Source organism: Mustela nivalis, assembly GCF_964662115.1.
Source record: "Mustela nivalis genome assembly, chromosome: 8".
Classification (NCBI taxonomy): domain Eukaryota; kingdom Metazoa; phylum Chordata; class Mammalia; order Carnivora; family Mustelidae; genus Mustela; species Mustela nivalis.
The window spans coordinates 61,571,774-61,594,634 of NC_139027.1; the positions used below are offsets into that span (position 1 = coordinate 61,571,774).

A 22,861-nucleotide genomic window follows, 5' to 3' on the forward strand; every position below is an offset into this window, starting at 1 on the left:
AGCAAAAATGTTCTGGGTTCTTGTGATTCTTGGGACGGAGACAATACTATTAACCAGCTTTGGGGCACCTGGGTGGCTCAGTTAAAGGTCTACCTTCATTTCAGGTCATGATCTCTAGCTCCTGGTATTGAGCCCTGTGTTGGGCTCCTTGCTCAGTGGGGAGTCTGCTTTTCCCTCTCCCTTTGCCCCTCCCCCCTACTCATGCACTCTGTCTCTTTCTCAAATAAATAAGTGAAATCCTCTAAAAAATCAGCTTTGGATTTTGACAATTTATATCTGTATGTTAAAATTGCTAGGGTAATCATAGAAAAAGAAATATAGAGCATATAGCATATAGCTTTCAAACAAATGGAGGAAATAGAGTGGGAAAAGAGACTTAGTCTAAAAAAATGGAATAGAAGACAATTTTAAAAGAGATCTAGAAAATAACAGGGAAATAGAAATACACCATAAAATGGTAGAAATAAATCTAAATATAATGGTAATCATTATAAATGTAAGTAAGCTGAACTTTCCAATCAGAAATCAAAAGCTTAAGACTGATTTAAAAATTAAGCTAAATGCTATTTATAAAAAGTATACTTAAAAATATAAGCACACAGGAAGATTGAAAGACAAAGGGTAGAAAAAGATAACCAATGCAAATTCTAATGAAAATAAATCTGAGATCATTATGTTAATTTCAGATAAAAATGTTTATAGAGATAGAGTCATCACATAATGATAAGAATTCAAGTTGCTAAGAAGACATTACAATTCAAAAATGTATCCTGTCTTTGTAATTTATGCAATAAAAATAGAACTATTAGGTAAAATAGACAAATCTCCCATAGCACTTGGGATTTTACCATACTTCTCTTAGCAACTGATAAAACAGGGTGAGGAAGTATTGTAAGGCTATAGAAGACTTGAACAACTCAGTTAACAAGTTTTTTTAAATGGATATATATGTGGACCACTTCAGCCATCAACTGCAGAACACACATTCTTTCAAGGACACATGACATGTGTGTGATCAACCACCATTAATTGAGCCCCACAGCAGGTCTTGGCTAGTCTCAATGTGTCATTACTATATAGACCACATTCTCTGAAACAATGCAATTATATTATAAAACAATAACATTAAGCTAGAAAAAAGCCATATGTTTGGAAATTGAGAAGCGTGCATCCAAGTAAGTCATGTGTGAAAGGACAAATTACAAATTATTTAGAATTGCATGACAATAATAGTTTATCTATCCCAACTGTGGGGTATAGCTAATTAAGTACCTGGAGAGAAATTTATAGACTTAAATATTTGTACCAAAAGCTTTAAGAAAAGCTCAAAATTAATGAACAAAGCATCCTGTTTTAGAAGACAGAAAAGCATAAACTCCTGAAAAATCAGAGGAAAGAAATAAAGATAGCCATAGAAAAGGAACAGAATGGAAAACCTACAGTAGAGAAGAGTACCAAAGTCAAATGCAGATAGAAGACATTAACAACATAGCATCTCTGGGAGGACTGATTTGTAAACAGAAAGAAATAAAACTAAATTAGAAACAGAAGAGGGGACAGGACAGCTACCAAGACTGTAGAGATAAGAGGATGCCTCCTCTGGGGATGTCCCTTGTGAGACCACGGACCCACAAAGGCATTTCACTTTCAAGTTTTCACTGTCACTGTGTTCAGTGTAATATCTTGAGGAGATGCTGCAGGGAACTTGCTGAGTAAACCCAAAGGCAGAAGAGTAGACAGGATGGGTGGGTTGTCTAAGAGTCTAGAAGTCTCCTACTAGAATTTGAAGGTTTCAGTAACATAGGTAGACGGAGAGCTTGCCGAGAGGTAGTCGAGATGGCAAGAGCAGAAGGCATGGTGGCAAGCTTGGTAAGTCAAGTAGATGGGGAACTGGGAGACACTCTCCCTCCACAGGCACAGGTGAGGAAGGGGGGTAGAGGGTGAAAAGGATGGGGAAAAGGTAAGTTTCAGCAGTAGCCAGAGCTTGGGAAATCTTTAGCTTTTTACGCTATCTTTCTGCTCTGGGCTCTTGGCTCTGGGCTGCTCCTGATGGGTCCTCCCACTGCCCTCTTGGTATTCCTTCTTGTTTGCCACTGCTGTGGTATCATTGCTCACAGGCAGAGCCTCCATATCTACAAACATAAATGGCTATTCTCACTCCCAATGGTGTATGAAAACCCAAATGACTGAACTCTGTTCCCTTTCAGAATCCTTAAACTTGACTTGATTTGACTTTCTTTATTCTTACTTCCCAATCTTTTTTTTTTTTTAAGATTTTATTTATTTATTTGACAGAGAGAAATCACAAGTAGTCGGAGAGGCAGGCAGAGAGAGAGAGAGGGAAGCAGGCTCCCTGCTGAGCAGAGAGCCCAATGCGGGACTCGATCCCAGGACCCTGAGACCATGACCTGAGCCGAAGGCAGCGGCTTAACCCACTGAGCCACCCAGGTGCCCCTTACTTTCCAATCTTACATTTGTTTTTTCCTCCCTCCTTCCTAGCCCCTCTCTCTCCCATGCTTCCTTTCTTCCTTCATCCCTCCTTCCCTCCTTGCCTCACACTTCATTCTTTCCCTCATACCACACATTTGCTGAGTTCTCCCTGTGGTATAGACCAGTGATCAGCAAACTTTTTCTGTGAGACTAGCTAGTAAATATTTTAGGCTTGGGGGGCCTTACAGTCTCTGTCACAATGACTCAACTTGTTGGGACTTTGAAAGCAGCTGTAAACAATTTATTTATGAGCAATGAAATTTGAATTTCATGTCATTTTAATAGGTCACAAAACATTATTCTTCTTTTGATTCTTTCCAACCATTTAAAAGTGTAAACAACATTCTTAGGTCGTGGAACACACAAACAGACAGTGGGCCTGTGGCCCATAGTTTAATGACCCCTTGTGTCGAACCCTAGAAAAAAAATAAGAATCTAAATGCCAGCCCTGCCTTCCTACATCTGTGCTGCTATGGCACAAGTCTGTGACACCCTTGTGTGTGAGCTCAGGTTAGAAGTAAGTGGCAGGAGTAATGATGAGGAAGGGAAGGTTGTCTCTGGAGGAAGTGACATTTTTATTGCCCCTTAAAAGATTGGTGGGTTTGGATGTCTATAATTAGACTGCTCTTTTGGGTGACTCCTCGTTCTCACTTCATTTCCCAACTTAAAACATCAGGCAGGATACCTGTCTTTTTTTTTTTTTTTTTAAGATTTTATTTTTTTGTCAGAGAGAGAGAGAAAGCAGGCATGCACAAGCAGGCAGAGTGGCAGGCAGAGGGAGAAGCAGGCTCCCTGCTGAGCAAGGAGCCTGATGTGGGACTTGATCCTAGGACCCTGGGATCATGACCTGAGCTGAACGCAGCGACAACCGACTGAGCCACCCAGGCATCCCAGGACACTTGTCTTTTGTCTTTGAAAGGCAGTAGACCCTTTCAGTTGGCTTGGATGTAGCTACAACCCAGATTCTGCACACCCTCCTCCCCCAACCACAGATGATCCTCCTTCCCTGTGATTTGGAACCCTTGATGGATGTGTATGAGTGAGCTGTGCTGTTGGGGGTTCGAGTTCTCAGAGCCAGAAAGTTTCATGAGTAGGAAGAGAAAATTTCTTGCTTCAAGCTTTTGGTCAAGACCATATCTAAAAGAGACACATGCGTGGCCCAGTTGGTTAAGCATCTGCCTTCAGGCTCAGGTCATGGTCTCTAGATCTTAGGATGGAGCCCCTGCTCCGAGGGGAACCTGCTTCTCCCTTTCCCTCTGCTCCTCCTCTACTTGTGCTTTCCCTGCCCCCCTCTTTTTCTGTCTCAGATAAATAAAGTCTTAAAAAAAAAAAAAAAGATCTTGTCTAAGAAATCCATTTTGATGGCCCCATCTGGACCTGCTACACAGTCCTTTACATTGGACTCGACCAGCTAGTGTACCAAAAAGAGGCTCTCCTTTTCCCGCTTTAGTATTCCAGTTTCTTTCTCTGCCTTTCCGTACTACTTTTCTTCCTTCAAGCCTTTGCAAAAGGCCAAGGTACTAAATAAGAATTGAATGTGCAAAACAAACTCAAATTTACCTGGGGCATAATATACAGATTTTTCATTTATTTCCCTTCACATCTTCCAGTCCTTGAGTGTGTATATAAAGGGTAGGAGACCTAATTTATCATAGTGATCATAAAGAGATGCTGTGGCTTTTGTCTTTGAAATTCTAATGATTAGATGGCATTGTTATTTAGAGCTGAGGCCTGAGGGCTGGGGAAGCTCTGAGAAAGAACCTGGCTCATGCTGGCATTTTTTATGATCAGAAAGCTGGTCTTCACTTTATCTCCCAGCACGGTCATATAGTAAAAAGAACATTGACCTTGAACCTTCAGAACTGGATTAAGATTCCAGCTTGACTACTTGCTATGTTTATTACCTTGGGAAAATTACTTAACCTCGTAGAAAGTCAGCTCCAGTTACCTATTCTTCAAAATGGAGATAACTAATAATTTTAAATTCATGGAATTGTTGGCAGAGCACTATGAGACAACAGATATAAAAGTGCCTTGCACAGTATGAAGTTGGAGAATCTTTCTAGGGTGGACTCCAGATCACCTAAGACTCTTCTGAGCTCCCAGGGCCCTTGCTAGAGAAGGTGATGAATGTCAAACAAAGAGAAATTACTCCGTCTGGTTTAAGACTCTGCTTAACAATCACCCAGCTTCCTATTTCTCCTTGTGGAATTTTCTTTAGTCCCTCAATGTCTTCTTTTCCCAGGTTCCAACTACTGTTTGGCTATGACTTGTAATGTGGTTCACAACATGCTGTCCCAGAATATGGGGCCTTGGACTATTGAGGACTTTAAGCTGAAGGAATTGGAGAAATGGCAGGTGCAGAGCAGACTCTCTGACCTTCCCCTTCTATCCTGAAGCAGATCAAAAGACCATCATGTGGCAGGTGTCCTCCCTATACCCAGAGGAAAAGAGCATCCTTATATTTGAAGCAGATATCCTTTATACCTTACATCCTTATGTGTAGGGACATCAAAAGGAATCCAAATAAACATGCCTTGCTAAATTTCCCTTCGTTTACTACCCTTAACTCACACTTTTTTGTCCTATCATATTTTTTCCATGACTTTTCACTCTTTACCAGACCTAGTGTAAAACTACCCAGGCTTAACTGATTTTTCAGGTCTTCAGTTAGTTATGAAGGCTCTTCTGTCACATAAAACTTCTATTAAATTTATGAGCTTTTCTCTTTCAATCTGTTTTTGTGAGTATAATTTTCACACCCACCCAGGGACTCTGAGAGGGTGGGGAAAACAGTTTTTTCTCCCTTAAACTTAACTACAAATTCCTATATTCTTCCCTTTATAGTTATCAGTTCATTCTGAACCCCCCTCTCTATGGGTATATAGAACTTTGGCTCTGTTTTCAAGGCCACTTCCTCTAAGGAATGTCCTATAACTTCAGCTTCTAGACAGAAAAGGATTGCTGCTCTGAGTTGTACCCTTTGGAATGTAATCATACAGTCTCTTTTGTTATGTAAGCCTTTCTTGGATGACTGTGTGTGTGTGTGTGTGTGTGTGTTAGCAGTTGTAAATACTTGGAAATGTATGTCACTAGGCAGTTCTAGGCCCACAGCTAGTGACTGATAAATAGTTATTTTATTAAAATTAAGTTAGCCCATTTAGATGGCCTGAATTTGAGGTTTTTCCCTAGGTCTCTGAGGCCTCTTAGGTTCATTGGAAGCCCTGAATTTGTTCCATACGAGGCTGATTTGCAGGAGTTGTTAGCAGAGTGTTAGCATGTTTATGTAGGTGCTCAACTCTTTCCATAACCACCTGCACAACATGCTTAATGCCCAAGGGAAATCAGCCTGAGTTAAGGCTGCTAGAGTGGTCCCCTGTCCCCATCCCAGAGCTGACAGAGATACCCATCTATAGATATTTTAATAGTCACTGAGGCCCTTCAGGGTTCCTCAAGTTGGTGGCTGTTGATGAGTAATTTTGGGTGTTGAATTAAATGGGTCCTTACTACAGGTGGATGAGGTTGGTTTACTTGTTTTGGCTCCTGAAGTAATAATAAAACTCACTCAGGGCATCATATGTTTAGCTACTGGGTGGAGAAGAAGTGGATATACAAATAGTTTGATTATCTTCTCTTTGAGAAAATTCTGATTGTGCTTGTCTCCCTGGATTAGACTGTCTTAGAGTCAACTCACTTTGGCACAGGCCTCTGTGCCACTGAAGCAGAATATCTGTGGGCAGCAGAGAGCACTGGTCTCTCTTCCTGGAGAAGCTTAGAATGTTTGGTTACTCAACAGCTCGCTTTCAAAGTGCCTCACTTCCTGTTAACGTTCACGATTACCTTTATAATTACTTCTTTGAAGTCTTTTTGATCTACCAGTGCTTCTCAACCCTGGCTCTGCATCAGAATCACCTTGCTGGGGGGCGACATTTGCAGAATCAGAGATACCAGGGCCCTACACTCCAGAGATTCTGACTTAATTAGTCTGGGATAGTCTAGGCACTGATTGTACTTTTGAAAGACTTCCCAGATGATTTTTAAATTGCAGCTAGGGCTGGGAACCACTGCTCTAGACCAGGGGTCAACAAATATTTTGTGTGAAGAGCCAGACAGTAAGTATTTTAAGTTTTGCAGGCCATGCCATTCTATCACAATTAATCAACTCTTGTTATTGCATTGCCAAAACAGCCACGGATGGGTGTGGCTGTGTTCTAATAAAACTTTATTAACCAAACAGGTGGTGGGCCAGATTTGCCCTATGGATTGTAGTTTGTGAACTCCTGCTCCAGAGTCTAGACAGTCACCTTCATGAAGACAAGGCACTGTGCTTATGAAGTTCAACCTTGGGTCCTCAGCGTGCAACAGACACACCGTGAATACTTATTAAATTAAATTGAGCTCTGTGAGTTTATTGTACTCATGGGGTAATATCTGAGAAGGAGACAGAGTGGCTGGCCTTGGGGAAAAATTATAGCATTTTGGAAGAAAATGTTTATAGCTTAAAGATTTGGGACAGTTTATGGAAATTCCTGTTGAACTTTGTTAAGCTTTGTTGAACTCTCTAGTGAAACTTTTCAAAACAGATTCATATAAAGTTTTTGTGGGTGTGTATTTGTGTGTGAGAGACAGAGCTGGAAAGACAGAGACAGCAAAGAGGAAGGTTTTCTGTAGTTTCCATTTGCCTGCACCTATAAAATTACAGATCACTGAATGGAATTCCCATAATTAGTCAATCAGCAAGTCAGTTTATGAAAAATGTGTTGTCAGTTGGCTAAACTGCCCAGCCTCTTAAGTTACACCAGCACAGTGGTTAAGTCATGTCAACAAAACCTCTGCATCTAAATGGTTCAGAATGTATGAGTGAGAATAAATATGTTTCGGGTCTTTAAGGTTTGCATTGGTGGGCAGGCAGAGCACGTATCAGCCGTAAATGCCTTTGGGCAGTTGGCAAGCCACTGGGTTGGAAGTAGAGGTTCACAGTCATTGCATCATGGCTTCAGATATGACCAAGCGACCCCAGGGATGAGAATACAGAAGCAATCACCAGAGAGTATTTTCAAAGCAAAACAAAACAGAATACATGGGAAATTCCTACAAGGAAATCACTCTTGCATATAGATACATCGAAATCTTGGCCAGACGTCCATTTTCACTTCTCCTCTTTGCAGATGCATCCATCTTATATCTAACGTGAGTCTGTTCCTCAGTGGCAATACAGACACATCTTTGATGTGAAGTGGCTCTGCTCTCCCAGTGGGAGTTTAGGATTCCTAAATTCTGCTGTCCTGAATGTGGAAATGACACTGTGTGTGAACAGTTGTGTGACATCAGCATCCTGGGCCTCAGCAAGCCTTTAGAAGGGGTGCGTAATATATAGTATCTAACTAACTGGGACTGCTTTTCTGCAGCCTGTAGGTGCAGTGCAAGAAGGTTTCATATAAAACCCTTCCTTGGCTTTGGTTGGAGTCAAGGTTTCATCTAAAACCCATTCCTTGACTTTGATTGCACACTTGTTGATCTGTGGGCTCAAATGGCCTCTGGATAGAGTCTCGTGCTGTGGGGCCCTGGTGTGGACACAATATAGAGAGGAGGAGGGCAATGCAGGAAAGTTATGTTTATGAGCAGTGGGTCACTGTACATTATGTGATCACAGCGATCTGTTATTAGCAAGAAGCTTATCAGAACAAAAGGGAACATATCTATGGCAGAGCAGCAGGGAGAGGATTTTAAAGTTTTAATGGAAAACTAAAATTGCTTAGGAAAATACAAACTGTTTTCCTTTCTCCACGTGTGACTTTTCAATTGAATTTCTTTTTAGGCAGTAAGGTATTGTTTTATCCAGGACAGAACATGGAGGGGTCTGAGTTTTGAGGCTCCCAACATTTCTCTGTAGGATTGTTAATGCAAGTCCCTTGGGAAACATGCTTTTCCATGCATGTGTCCTGTATTGTCTTTTCCTATCCCTCCTCCTCCCACTGCTTCTCCTTACCGCAGAGGTAGCAATCCTCCTGCTATTAGCAAGATGTCTATTATAGTGTCATTAAAAAAGCCATAGTCAGTGCGAGGAATGACTCATGTCATGGAGGACTTAATAATTCACTGTAATAAAAGTATAAAGTTTTATGATAAACCACTCTCAGGGGAGTTAAATATAATCCTTAGCGGGTCACACACTGACTACAAAGCTTACATTTGTAATGGTAATTTGAATTTACTACATTGCCTTTAGTTTTTAAGCGTTTGTGTGTCATTAGACCTTATAAATTGATTTATACGTTTCAACTCCAGTATAATTCTGCATAAAGGTACAATAAATTTTATGGATTGGAGATATGGCATCTAAAACATTTTAATAAAATTATTGTTCTAAATTCACTTAAATGGCATTGATGAATAGCTGCAGCAAAGATGCCAGCCTTCCAGAACTTTCAGGAACGGATGAGGTGGGAGTGACAGCTGCAGGTGAGGTGTCGCTTGGTGTAATTCCCCACTTCCTTCTCCTTGCTTTGTTAGTGAATAAGGACCTCTGGGGCCCTTCTGGAAAGGGTGCCCACTGCCATTCAGCCTTTCGTGTGGGGACCTCAAAGCTCTGGGCGAGGCACGGATGATGAGTTTGCTGGAGAGAGGGGCCCTCAGAAGAACCTGTCTGTGATTTGTGGAACCAAAAAGAATTCTGTCTTTCCAAGGAAACGGAAAGAAACTTGTCCCAGCCAGCAGCTTTCCCACTAGAAATTGAGAGCAGATCACCCATTGCTTCATATATTTTCTCCTCCAGTTTCTGAAGGAAAGACGTTCAGAGGGAAGAACAACAGCAACTGCAGGGGGAGCCTGATGGGAGCGGCTGCCACGCTGGTTGGTGCCTGGACTCCCTCGCACGGGTTTCAGCAACTGTACTTTTGAGGAACGTCTCTCAGCCACACTCCCTCTTTCCCTCTGTTATCGGAAAAATAAAGGTCAAATAAACTGGATTATGAAAAATGAAAACGAAAACCCAGAAAAACAAAACTCTTGTTTATTTCCCCGGCTTGGATCCAAATGGCATAAGCTCAAGCTCTTGAGAGGAAAGGAGGGAACAGTCCCTCTCTGCCCCTCCCCCAACACCCCCCCCCCCCAATCCTCCTATTAACTTTTTACTTTTTCTCATTGGTATTATTTCAACTAGTCAGCTAGGAGTGAGTTGTGATTAATTATATTTTCCTTCTAACTTTGCAGATTCAGGGGCAATTGCTCACTGGCTCCTGTCCTGTGGGAACTTTGTTTACGTCTGGCAGTGTGCTTTTAAGTCACTGAAAGCAGCACTGAAATTGGCTAAAAATACTTGATAAGCTATACCGTCTGTTTTAGGTTCTCAATAATCACCAGCTTTTTTTTTTCTTTTTCTTTTTGAATGCACCTTCCCCAAAGCTGGTATAATTTCAGTGCGGATCTTCAAAACCCCTTTGTCTAAGCCCATGTATAGGCTTTCCCATAAGGAAACTTAAAGGTCCCATTCCTCTCTGGTGGGCAGTCCCCATCACATTCCCTGTAGCCTTTACGCATTAAGAAAAGCTTTATCCCCTCATCAAGGGCAGGTTTTCTGTTAGGAAAGCACCAAAGTAAACCTCCAGGGGCCCTCAGGACTCAGTGGGTGTGTCACTGTTAAATGACCCAGCCAGCTGGACAGGTGGAGGTACAATTTACTGGAAACATATTAAAAGTGTCTTGGGAAATGATTCTTAAAAATGTTCCCACTGCTGGTGTGATGCAGATTAGAACCCCAGTGTGCAACTGAGAAAAATTAAATTGTAACAAGAAACCCCTGTTGGTACAATGATGGCTTGTGGGGAGGAGGGTGGAATTCAAGGAACTAAAGGGAGAAAAATCAGGCTCTGCAATCTTTCTTCCCCGGGCCCAAGGCAGGCCTGTCTGCACAGGGCAGGAAGCCTGATGGGCCCAGGCTCCTCTGACAACTGACATCTGTGTGTGCTTCCCAGGTAGTGGAGGCGTCAGACTCTGCATTCTTCCCTCTTTTCACCCTGCCCCTTAGTGACATCTCAAGGGAACCAGAGCAGCCTTGTGCATAGACAGATTTGGCAGCCACTTGTATGATGTGATTTGTGCAGTGGAAAAGGGTTTCTGCCTGGCATGGTCACCTTTCAACTTGTTTTTTTCCCCCAAAGTGAGGACTCTCCAAGAACCCCTATTTAAAATGCAAATGGCCCAGAGAAAGGGAATAGACATTAGTCAGTCATCAGCACACCAAGGTGAGAATTAGTGTCATTGGAATTTAGCAAGCTGAACAGGATCTAAACAGGATCTAAAAAGTGGGAGCAGAACATAGGAATTTTTTTTTTTTAAAGATTTTATTTATTTATTTGACAGAGAGAGAGAGAGATCACAAGCAGCTAGAGAGGCAGGCAGAGAGAGGGGGAAGCAGGCTCACTGCTGAGCAGAGAGCCAGATGTGCGGCTCGATCCCAGGACCCTGAGATCATGACCTGAGCGGAAGGCAGAGGCTTAACCCACTGAGCCACTCAGGCGCCCCCAGAACATAGGAATTTTGATGAGAAGAAAGAATTTCTTTGGAGTTGCTTAAGGCAAGCAAGCCAGCATGGTACACTGCAGAGGAGGCTGGGGTCATCAGGAAGAGTGGAGAAGGCTGGGGCTGGGGAAAGCGTGAAGAGTGGAGACAGAGACTGTAGAAAGGAGATGTGGGAGAGCAGCCAAGTGAATTTGACCAGGCTTGAGTAGTTCTACAGATCATGTCACTTGGAGTTTTGTCCTAGAACTCTCCTCTAGTATCTCTGGAATTTTCTTAGTCCAGTGGCAGTTGGCCCTGCGCCCATTAAACACTAAAATAAAGCAAAATTTATGAAACATATATGACAAATATAAACATATGCAAAGCACTTTCACATAGCCCCTTTATTTTCATCTTCACAGTGGCACATAATAGATGGTTAATAAATATTTATTCAGATGAATTGAATATGTGAAAGTTATTAATAGCATTCCCATTTTATGGATAAGGAAACTGAGCCTCAGAGAGGTTAAGTAAGTTGCCCAAGATCAGGCAACTAATCAATGTTGCAACCTCTTTCCATTCTTCGTGCCCCCAGTGTCATTAGAAACTTGTAGTACCCCACTTTGGCTTGTCCCCCTTAGGTAGCTCCAAAGCAGTGCTTTCTTCCATATGGGAATGGTATTAGGTGAGGCTGTGTGTACTCCATTGTACTGAATCAGGGCCAAGCAGAGAAATTGAGTGTAATTGTGAGGGAACTCCTTGACCTTTTAATTACAACCTGCTGAGTCTGTTGGACTCTAAGTCTCTAGCAGCCCAACCAGAGAGACTTTTCCAGGCAACTTGAGGCCTTGGACAGTATTTCATTTGGAAGTAACTCCTGTGGTCTTGAACTGAAATCATTGGCTCTTGTCTTCCATCATGAGTGATAAGGCCTGATTATTGGGAGTTGGTTCCCCAGAGGGCCATATGACCCAGAGGTAGTGTTTTCAAAGTGGGATGAGCTGATGGAGAAAATGCCCTTGATATTCTTGAGTGGCAGCCAAAAGCCAGGGGTCACAGAGCTGGATGGGAAAGGCAAGACTAGAGTGGCATGATGAAGGAGGAGCTGGGTGATAAGTTCAACACCTGTGAGTGCTTGCATAATAGACTGGCCGTGGATGGCCTTTGCTGCATCAGACTGACTTAAAGGAAGAGCGTAGAGCTAGTTCTACCATATGCAGATTGCCCAAACTTGACTGAAAAACATTGTTTCTCTCATTGTATTCCTTTCAGTGTGCCTGCCCCCAACCGAATCTGTGACATCCTTGTCTCTGAGATACGAGGGTCACTCTTTCCAGATCCCAGAGTAATCCAGTGGCTGTTTGGATGGGATTCTCTACATCATTCTCTCCTTTTTTATTGTGGACTCAAGTTCAATCGCCAAACATTCATAGGTCATTGTTGAACACTTGAGCTGAGCCACAAGAATGACATTTCTTAGGGTTACTATTTCTTTGAATACATAGTGGCTTAGTTATGTTATGCTATTTCTCTTGAAGTATCACAAATCCTTCCTTCCTTTTTTTCTCTTTTACTGCTTTGTGTATGTGTGTGTGTGTAGGTGTGTCTGTAATGCATAACAACTGAATGTGTGGAGGAAGAAAGTGTGTGACCCTCTAGGCCTGTACCATCCCACAGTTGGAGCTATTAGCCACTTACATGCACAATTAACCAGCTGATTCTTAGATTGAAGGCTGAGGGAGCTAATTGCAGGTGCAAAAATTGTACCCATATAAAAAGAGGTTGGTCTGGAAATTTAATCTTTAAGCCTTTCTTCAGGGTGATTCGGTAGTGTCTTTGTGTATGTGTGTATATATATGTGTGAGTATGTATGTATATATGTATTTATTTTAAGTTGACTCATCTCCCTGGTTTGCTTTCATCATAATTACTAATGGCATTCAGTGGAATCCCCCATTCATGTCATAAATAGCTTCAACCAAATTACATTCCATTTAAGTTCTGACACAAAGATCTATTGCAGGCTCTTTCTCTCTTTATAGTGAATTTTCTCTTAAATCTAGAATCCTGCAATAATTTATTGGAAAAATATGAATGGTGTGTGTGTGTGTGTGTGTGTATTTGTGTTGAATATCTTATTAAGAAGTGTATCTGGGAAGGGAATTCCTATTTATTGATAGCCTACCTTTTATGGGGCAACTTCATCCATTATCTTATTTATCTTATCAGGAACCCATTGAGGTTGGTGGGTTATTTCCATTTGATATGTGAGGTTACTGAGGTTCTACAAAGTGAGGTAATCTTGCCTGGGGCTATCCAACTAATCTTCAGTATACTTGATGCCAAATGCTGGCTCTTTGCATTGCTCAGTACGACCTTTCAGCTTCATAAACTTCCATGAGTTGGACAGACTCCATTCTTAACATCTCTGTGTAAATATGAAACGCTGTAGTTCAAAACAGTTCTCTTTACACTGTCTCTGGAAGTTAGAGCTAGTGGTAGTAAGACTAAGGCTCAGACTGCATATATTAAACAAACTGTCTAGGCTTCACATTCGGGCTTACCTTCGGGCTTTTCCCACAACAGCACACATTGATGCTGAGGAAGCATCTTTAGGATATTTTTTTCTATGCTTCTTGTCCGTTTTCCACCACCATTTCTCTGGCATTCCTGTCTCATCCTACCTTTAGAATGCCTTGGGATTTTTCCCTTTTCTGAGGACATCCGGGTTCTGCTCTGCCTTACCCGTAGTATTCCATGATCTGGATCTTCCCTTCCCATTGCCATTCAGTAGTGCCAACAAAAGCATAGCTCCAGCATTCCTGCCTGAGGCTATGTGCTCTGTGTTTCCTAGTTAGTTAATAAAAGAATTCCACAAGAACATGGAGATTATTACACGTTAATGGAATAATAAATTACGATGCAGCCGCTATATCCCACTATCAGTTTTTTACTTGGAAAAATGAAGGGGCGGGACTGAAGAAGCTCAAAGATCCAGTCTTTCTCAATTTCTTTTTCAATCTATGATCCATGAACCTTCACACGTTATTCTTACGTTTTGACAAGGGCCTTCCATACATAATGGGGCTTAATTAAATGAGCACTCTTCCCTCTTCTGCTTCTTAAGTGGAATGCCCAGGTTTAACGCTTGGCCATCCCCCCTCTTATGGGGGATCCTGGTGACCCCACGTTTATGCTGATGACTCCTAAATCTGTGTTTCTGGTCTGCCTCTGACCTTGAGCACTAGATGCCTACATGAACCTGTGTGCTGACCATTTCCATTTGGGTTTTCCACCGTCCCCCCAAATTTAACTGAACTGGGAACAAGACCATCGTTTTTATAACCCTCCCAAGCTGCTCTTCCTACTTCCTCACTGTTCATGAGTAGTGTCACTCTCGTTGTCACCCACTGGAGAAATTTGCTCAGAGTCTTGCATCCTCCTGCTTCCTTGCCCTCACAACCATTCCAGTGAGTACATGCTTTTCATCTTAAACTTCTCTTGTCTGATACCCTTAACTCCCCAGAGTAGCCCTCGTCAGTTTTCTTAGAAATTACTGTAATGACAGTTTCCCATCACCTAGTGCTATTTTATACTGGGGTTATGCGACAGGGTCAGTGGGAAAAGCAAATACGATAAGGAACATGGATGTGTTTTATAAAATTTGAAGTCTTCTGGTGTGCTCTCCTATGTGTTATGTATTGTAAAGACAGAGCTGATTCTGGCTTCTTGAGTCTTTGTGCTACTTCCTGTGCCTAGAATGTTCCCCTTTCTTCCCTCTTCTTTTTAAAATAATACTCATTCCTTAAGACCTAGCACACACCCTTGTCTTCCAGAAACATGATCTAACCATGTTCACCCTCTTTAACATGTCTTCTTTCTAATCACCTATGATTTCACCCCTCGCTCTTACTTAGTTGTCCTCTTGAACTGCTCTTGGATTTCCTGACTTATGGTTTGTTCTTCGTGATCAGGTTGTAAGGTCATTTGAAGGCAAGGGCCGTATCTTTATTATTCTCTAAAGCACATTAGAAGGTGCTCAAAAACACTGGGTGGGTATGTCAGTGGACCTCTGTTTGATTTGGCTTGGGACTATAAATCTGGCACATGCAATTTGTATGAGAAGGATTCCTATATCCCTTTTGTCACCGAAGTTCAGCTGTCCAAGCCAAGGAGCAGGGTATTTGGATCCTGAACCTCTGACTCCACTCAGGGTCAGAAGGAATGAAGCTAGTGGAAATACCATGAGCCAGTACATTTATGACCCCTTTCATGCCTGCTGCTTTTCTTTCTTTCATGGTGGAGCAGGAAGAGGAGACACAGCCAGGTGAATGGCAGGGGGGGCAGTGTGGAAGGCAAGTGTGCAGGCCTGTGGTGCAGTGTGCACGTTCCTCCCTCTGGCAAGCACACCAGTTTGTAGCCCGTTGTTTCTGCTGCCCACATCGGCACATTCAGCACTTCCGCCACAAATGTGGTCAGTGTCCTCCCTTGCTTATCCAGATACACAATTGCACAATAAATGAAACCATGGAAAATCCACAGTGCCAGAGGTCTTCGTTCATTGCTGATTTTAAATGAACTTTGATGCATAGCATGAAAAGAGCCATTAGCAGCAGAGAGTTTAAACTACATTAGAAGAGGGGAGAAAATTGTCCAACATTTGGTCAGTCTGCCAAGGTAAAAAGGAATGTGGGGTGGGGGCAAGCTATTAGGGAAGGGAGGGCTTCCGTGTACAATGGTGCTGAAGAGTAGGCATGGGGTGGAGTGAAGTGCTGGGGCCCGTCTGGAAACAATGCAAGTGTGTGCAGAGTCCCCAGGCAGGAGAACAATTCTTTCTTTACAGTTAAAAACCTTGCAAATGCCTTCTTGCTTCCCTCTCTCTTCTCCCAACTGTGCCACCTTCTTCCTTTGATTCTCCGTCTGTGGAACTTAAAGAATATTTGCGGTGCTTAAAGGAAGCCTTGAACTACTGTTTAACAAGTCGATACTAATTATTGTTTAGCACTGGATTATGGGCCGGATCATGGAATTAAAACAGAGGTGTTAGGACACCTTTGTACCTGGCAAAGAGGTAATGAGCACATGCGGGGTCCCTGCATTAACGGCCGGGCTGGTTTGCTATTATATTTCAGTGGCAAAGAAACAAAATCTGATAAATCATTTAACTCTTATCTTGATGCTTGCTTTCTTCATTAGGACAATATGAAAGCTACATTGTAATGTTTATCATAAATTGGGATATTATTTCTTCATACTGTTCAGATGGTTGGTTATCTGCAGTGTGGTACGCATATTGGAGGACAAAAAAAATGATGACAAGTAATTTGGTATCAGCAAAAGTCACTGGATTAATAGCATGAGCAGAGAAGGGATTTACTTCTGAGATCATAGATGGTGACCAGACTCCTTCATGACTGTGTGCATGTGTAAATTACGGATGTAGAATAAGATACTGGAGAGTTTGTGCGTGTGTGTATAGGTATAGTACCGGAATCTACATTTCTAGAAGTCAGAGGGCAGGGTTTCTGACTCCAGACCCAGTCATTTGGCGTCTCTTGGTTAGGGCTTCATAACTAGGATAATATGGGGGAAGGGAAGGAAGCTGGAAGGAATAGGGGTGAGTTATGAATGATCTGTTCATTCTGATTAGGTGTCCAGCTGGGATGGTGACCAGACTTCTCATAGCAACTTAATTCACCAGATCCCTGAGCAACTAAATGGTCATGGCTTTGGGGTCCTGCTGACTGGAGTGAGACTTGAACCAGTGACCCGTAAGCGAGAAATGCTATTTGCTGTTGCTAGATGCATGTGCTGTTTAGCTTGACCCTCTCACCACCCATCATGGGCTCCTCAAAATTAACATTTAGACTTGTTTAGCACTGAAGTGTGAGGTGTAGGAGACTGTCCCACTAATCCTGGTGATCAGACCTATAGTTAATTTTAAAAGCTTTGGGAAATGATTGGTAATATACATTATTTATATAAATTCAGTAAGTTTTAATTATGTAAAAAATAAAGCAGGGAAAATTATCTATACATAAGTCAAAATATATAAAAGATAACATACAGTTTTAATAACAGATTCTATTTTTCTTCCCATTAAGTGTTACTTAATTACTTACTTCAGTAATTTACCATATTGGAGTTACTTTGTGGGAACTAGGAGTCCATTAAGATGTGTATGTTATGTAGCTGGTATTATATGTAATATATATATATATATATATTTTTTTTTTTTTTTAAACTCTTAATCTTTAACCTCATTATGGCATAAAGATGTAGGGGATCAATTATAGATAAAAAGAGGGGAGATCTCAGAGGACTTGCAAACTTACTGGCAGTTTCTCAAGATACAGTACTGAGTCTGTATATATTGGTATTAAGTTTTCCATGGCTCAGACAAGAAGAAACATAATTGATTTTATTTGAAAGGAAGAGATGAGGCCAAAGGGGGACTTGTGGTCTCCAGGTTTTGCTTTCAGCCCATATAAAGTAAGCATACTTACTAGAGGTGTTTAATGGTGTACTCAGTCTGTGTGTGTGTGCAGTTTTTTTTTTTTTTTTTAAATGCAAGTGTGAATGGATGCCTCAGGCTAAGCAGGCTCCACCTCTCAGAACCTCAGAGGCTGTGGGAATGATCCCTGCCCTCCCGACCCATCCTTAATTGGCCTATAGTCCAAGAAGCAATTAAAACTAAGGGTCTGATTCATAAAATGTGAACATGCTATTTAAATGTGTGCAGGGGGATTCCTGTTCATAATGCTGGGATAGAAGCAGCAAGGACCTTATTTTTATCCTTTTAGCCTACCTTTCATTAATTTACTTTTCTTTTTTCCTCTGGGCCCTAAATGGCCTCCACCCTCTTTTTTCTTTTTCTTTTTTTTTTTTTTTAAATAAATCTAAAGCCGTCTTCAGGACAAAGGTTGGTCTTAAGTCCTTGGGTGCATGTCATGATGGCCCAATGACCTAGTCCCCACTTGCCTCCTTAGGCTGGACATTTTAATCCTGATTTTCCCATATTCATTTCTATTATTTAGCTATTTTAATATTTTGCCCAACAGTATAACTCTAGAAACGGCATTGAACATTGCTGTCTGCAGAGATTGAATTTAAGGGAAAGCTGCCAGACCTTGCCAGAGATAAGCTTCAGAAATGAGCTGGGGGAAGAGAAAGTACCCCTGAATTCCACAATGTTTAATTATAATACCAGGGAAACCCTAATTTGACAATCACTATTTACGTTTTCCCACAATTTATACACTCTGTACTCTCAGCTCTCCACTCCACACTATTAAGCTCCTAGTGTTGCTAATATACTGGGTTTCTGAAATCAGTGCAGAAGTTCTGTAAGCTGAATATGATTCTTGGGAAGTGTTTCATATATTTTTCTATTATTTGTTTTAGAACTAACTCAGAGACAGAGTGACTCTCTTATAGGAGATACCAATTAGGGTCTAGAAATCGTGTATTTTAGCTCAGCCACAATTCTAAGTACCGGAGTCCATTCGAGATGCCTTTTAGACTAATGTCCAACCATACAGAAGAATTGTAATGATATGCCCTTGAGAATGTTGTGCTAGCTGTCTGGGACAAACTATGTTGACAAATAATCACTTGATTCAGTTCTTATGTTTGCTTCATCTAATAAACAATAGTCTTATTCTTTATTATATCCTGCAGTTTGTGTTATACTGCTATTCACAAAGTTTCAGTTTATATTCCAGAAGGGTGCTATAGGCCTCATTATCTTGGACTCCTCTTTTAGCTTTTCAGATGGGGCAAGGGGTTATCCGGTACTTCAGCCTAGTAAAAAGGCTGCATCTACACCACACCAAACAACCAGGCAGAAAGTGAAAAAATTTAGTCCGTCTCCCAGATGGCCCCAGATGCATGGCATTGTGTAGACCGAAACAGCCAGATGGCTGAATGGATTTTTCACTTTCCATCTGGGTGCGTGACATGGTGGAGATGCAGCCAAAGTCTTGAGCCAAAAGAAAATGCCAGCCAAGGAGATGAGGTATTGCTACTTTCCAGGCACCTAATTCCTGCTGGGTGGTATTGTGACCTTGGACTAATTTATTCTTCCAAAGCAGGTCACTCTTATGGGAACAATGATTGTCAACCTCTAGAAATAAAGAGGGAGGCAGACAGACCTGAAGAGACTTGTAGAGAACGTCTCATCTCCTTTCTTGCAAGGATGGGTCTTGTACCGACTGGGTGGGAGTGGTCACACGTTAGGGTGGTCCTCTCCTTCCGGGGCTCTAGAGGTCAGCAGGCTGGAGGCACTACAGAACACCAAGTAAAAATGAACACATCAAGGGGCTTGCTGTCCATCATGGGCATCACTAAATCTCTTTGAACAACCCTGGGCAGTGAGTTATGGCAGCATGGAATTGACTTACAGTTTATTTCTAGTAACAGGCAGTTACTATGTCAAATCTGAAACCATTCAGAAAGGCCTATAAAAATATATGACAAAGTAACAGGCTACCTCTAGCTCCTTTTAGCATGTTTATGAGTTTAAACTGCACTGAGCTTGTGTTTATAGAAACAAATACCGGGATTTCTTACATCCCATTCTTCCTCTTTCTCCCTGCCTGGCAATCAGCTCTTTTGTGACTGTGCGCTGGTGTCTAGGACCTTCAGAATTTTTGACCTCCCTACCAGAGTCATCATTTTTTTCAGAGGCAGTCTTATTGATGAGCATACAACTTGTCTTTTGCTGAGATAGTTGAAGTTCTTTTGTTGAAGAACAGGATAGTTAAGTGACAGTTGCAGAAGAAAATCATTTCCAAGTTACCTTTCACCCACTCTTCCCCCCAATGCTGTTTGACACTTACTGAGAAACTAATTGCAGCCTGAGTGGGGCCATGGGACAAATGCTGCAATCCAGGCATAATGTGACACCAAATATAATAAGGTAACATATTGTTAAAAGTCAATACCCCAAGTCTAACAATACGGTGTCACAGACTCATAAGCGTGTAACCATATAATACATAATTGTCATCTGCAGAGAAAAGATCTAATTTTGATAATGCATATTGAGATTGGTTGTCTGAAAAATGCTTATGGCTCCAGAAGGTTTGACAGTCCTGAATATCACATAATAGCATGTAGCCAAGGAACATGGGATGAAGGGAAGAAAAAAAGACTCTATTCCAGAACGCAAGCACTCCCACTCACAGTTTTATTTTTAAAAGAACACGATTCTGCTCAGACAATGAGCAAGTTTACTGTGAAGGGTGATTTGTTCCTGGGTTTCCATATCTGGAATCTGTGTGTGTGTGTGTGTGTGTGTGTCCGTGCGCACGCGTGAATGCACACACGTGCTTGAGCAAAGGTCCCAATCTATCCTGCAGGGTCTGAACTATAGGATCCTGCTTTGACAGACACGAATATCCTGAGGTCTCTGATGTATAAGGACTTAATTCCAAAGAAATTAAGCAAAATCAATGGACTCTTGAGACATACTGTCTACTACTACCATATTTCCTCAATACTAGGAAATAGCTTTTTAGCATCTTAAGATAGCTGTGGTCAGCATTCTGCTTATAGTACACTAAACATATCTTTTTTTTTTTTTTTACTTCTTTTTCTTCCTAAAACACTTTTTAAATCAAAGACATATGTTCCAATCCATGATACCTTAGAGTTAAGAAGATATTATAATAATATGTGTGGTAGTTACTATTTATTGGACATATGTGGTGTCTTTAGTGTATTAGAAGACCTTTGACAAATGTTTCATTTTGATCTCATTTCCACCGTATGGAGGAGCTAATGTTATTTTCATTTTACAGATGAGGATTCCAAGGCTCATAGCCACTGAGTTCTATGAAAGGTTTTCCCTGTATTTGAGGATCTGGCCATCTCTGAACATGTCACCTCACGGCAAGGTATAGTTGCAATGGAGTGAGTTGTTACCGTACTTGTAAATTTGATAGGGTCCACTGACCTGGACTCCCTGATTCTTGAATCTTCTTAGCTCCTATAGACTTGGACTCTCCTTGGTCATTGATGTAGCTCTCATAACTAGAAGGTTTGCACCTCTTTCAAACTTCGTCCGTTTATGCCTCTTGCCTCATTTTATTTATTTGAGGTTGCTCTGTGAATATGCATTTATAACCATGCCTCAAGTCCCTTTACTGGATGAAGGCTTCTCAATGGCAGGGCCATTTCTGTGACCCTTCGTGAACCACACCATCAGTGCATTTAGTTTGCTTATGGTGTGTGACATTAAATATGTGTGGAATAAGCCTGTAGTGTTAAAAGTGTAACAAACATCGGCTAGTGCCATTTAAGGAGGATGAAAGGAACTTTGAGGTCATCAACCTTGCTTCTCATAGCATCTGGCTCCATATGGCACTTCCTTTCATTAATTCGTTCATTTCTTCCTCAGATTTTTGTGGTACATGGTTCTGTGTTCAAAGCATTGGTCAGATGCTCTGAGGAATACAGAGAGAAATATGAAGTAAAACCTATGTCCTTGAAGGGATTAAAATGTAGTTGATGAGATCATGCAAATGTAAATATTAGAGGAGACTTGTGGCTATGTGAGGCCCGCATAAGAGGTTAGAATTTTTTAATTATTATTTAAATATCTATCAGTCAATGTGGAACATGTTAATTGCTCTGGGAGTTCAGAGAAGGGAACAATGTCAATGTGGCTGATTGGGGAGGGCATTTTTTTTTTTTTTTTTTGAGGGGTGGTTGTACATGTAGAAGTGAAGAATGGCAGAAGGAAACAGCAGAAGAAAGTCAGGGTCTTGTACAGCAATCATTTCCACTTTAGCTGCAGTTGGAATGCTGGTTCAAGAGTGACCACAGTTGAGATATTTGCTTGGGGAGAATCTTAGAGGACTTTGACTGGCAGGCCAAGATGTTTGGGGAGCTGCTGAGAGTGTTTGAGGAGGGGAGATGCCTCATTGGGTCTGTGGTCTTGGAGGATGAGCTTGGCTTCTGGTACTGATGGTTGTTTCAGGTTGCCTCAAGCCCAGGAATAGGAGGTATCAGGGGAGAATGAAGATCATCAGATTACCATTCAGAAAGATGCTATTTTGTTTAAATAGGTTTAAGGTATTTTTAAAAAATGGTAAAAGCTTCTTTTAAAAAACTGGCTTTGTTAAAGCCGGTTTTCTATTCTGATAATGGAACTGAGGACCTCCATTGGATGACGAGGATGTGGTCACTAGGAATGCATGGAGGAAGCTGGAGTTGGAGAGCAGGCAACCGAGGCAACCACATACAAATCCTGCCTGGGAGATGGAGCCACAGGGGCATGGCTGCTCTGTGGACAGCAGATCTGTGGAAGCATACTAGATTCTCTGAGAAAAATGGGGAAGCAGGGAAGAGCACAGCAGGAGAGTAGTTCTTTATTAAGTTCCTCTGTGTATCAGGCAGAACGATGTAATGCTGCTGCTTATTTATGCTGATTCCTTAAATCTCTACAATATTCCAGTGAGGAAGGTGTTATTATCCCCATTTCACATGAGAGAAAGAACGAGGCTCAGAGAATTTTAGTGACTGACTTGCCCAAGCTATGTAGGGAGCACATTTTTTCCAGCTTCTCAGGGGATTTGGGTGAAGGCAGGTATAGCTTCATCTGGAGAGGTCCAGGACAGTTGTACCCTCCCCACCAGTCATGCAGTATGTCCCTGTGGGTAATAAGGATACTAGGCAATGGGACTGTATTAGATGATTGCTCTATGCCAAGTGTAGTTAGTGCTTCCACGTGGACTATTTAATCCTTGTAGCAACTGTGGTTGCCCCTCTTTTACAGATGGGAAGACTGAGGCCTAGTGGGAGGGGATAAGTAACTTGCTCAGAGCCACATGGCTACTGAGTGATGGTGGTTTGATGGTGGCAG

The 22,861-nt window shown here is 41.7% G+C and overlaps 1 long non-coding RNA gene across 2 annotated transcripts in view; it reads left to right on the forward strand.

Annotated features, from left to right (window-relative positions):
* The window catches only part of LOC309872517, a 306,194-nt gene that overhangs the window by 229,605 nt on the left and 53,728 nt on the right, over nt 1–22,861 (forward strand). For both annotated transcript variants that reach the window (XR_014315932.1, XR_014315933.1), the window contains exon 2: nt 20,796–20,891. This is a non-coding gene — a long non-coding RNA (uncharacterized lncRNA). The remainder of the gene's footprint in view (nt 1–20,795; nt 20,892–22,861) is intronic.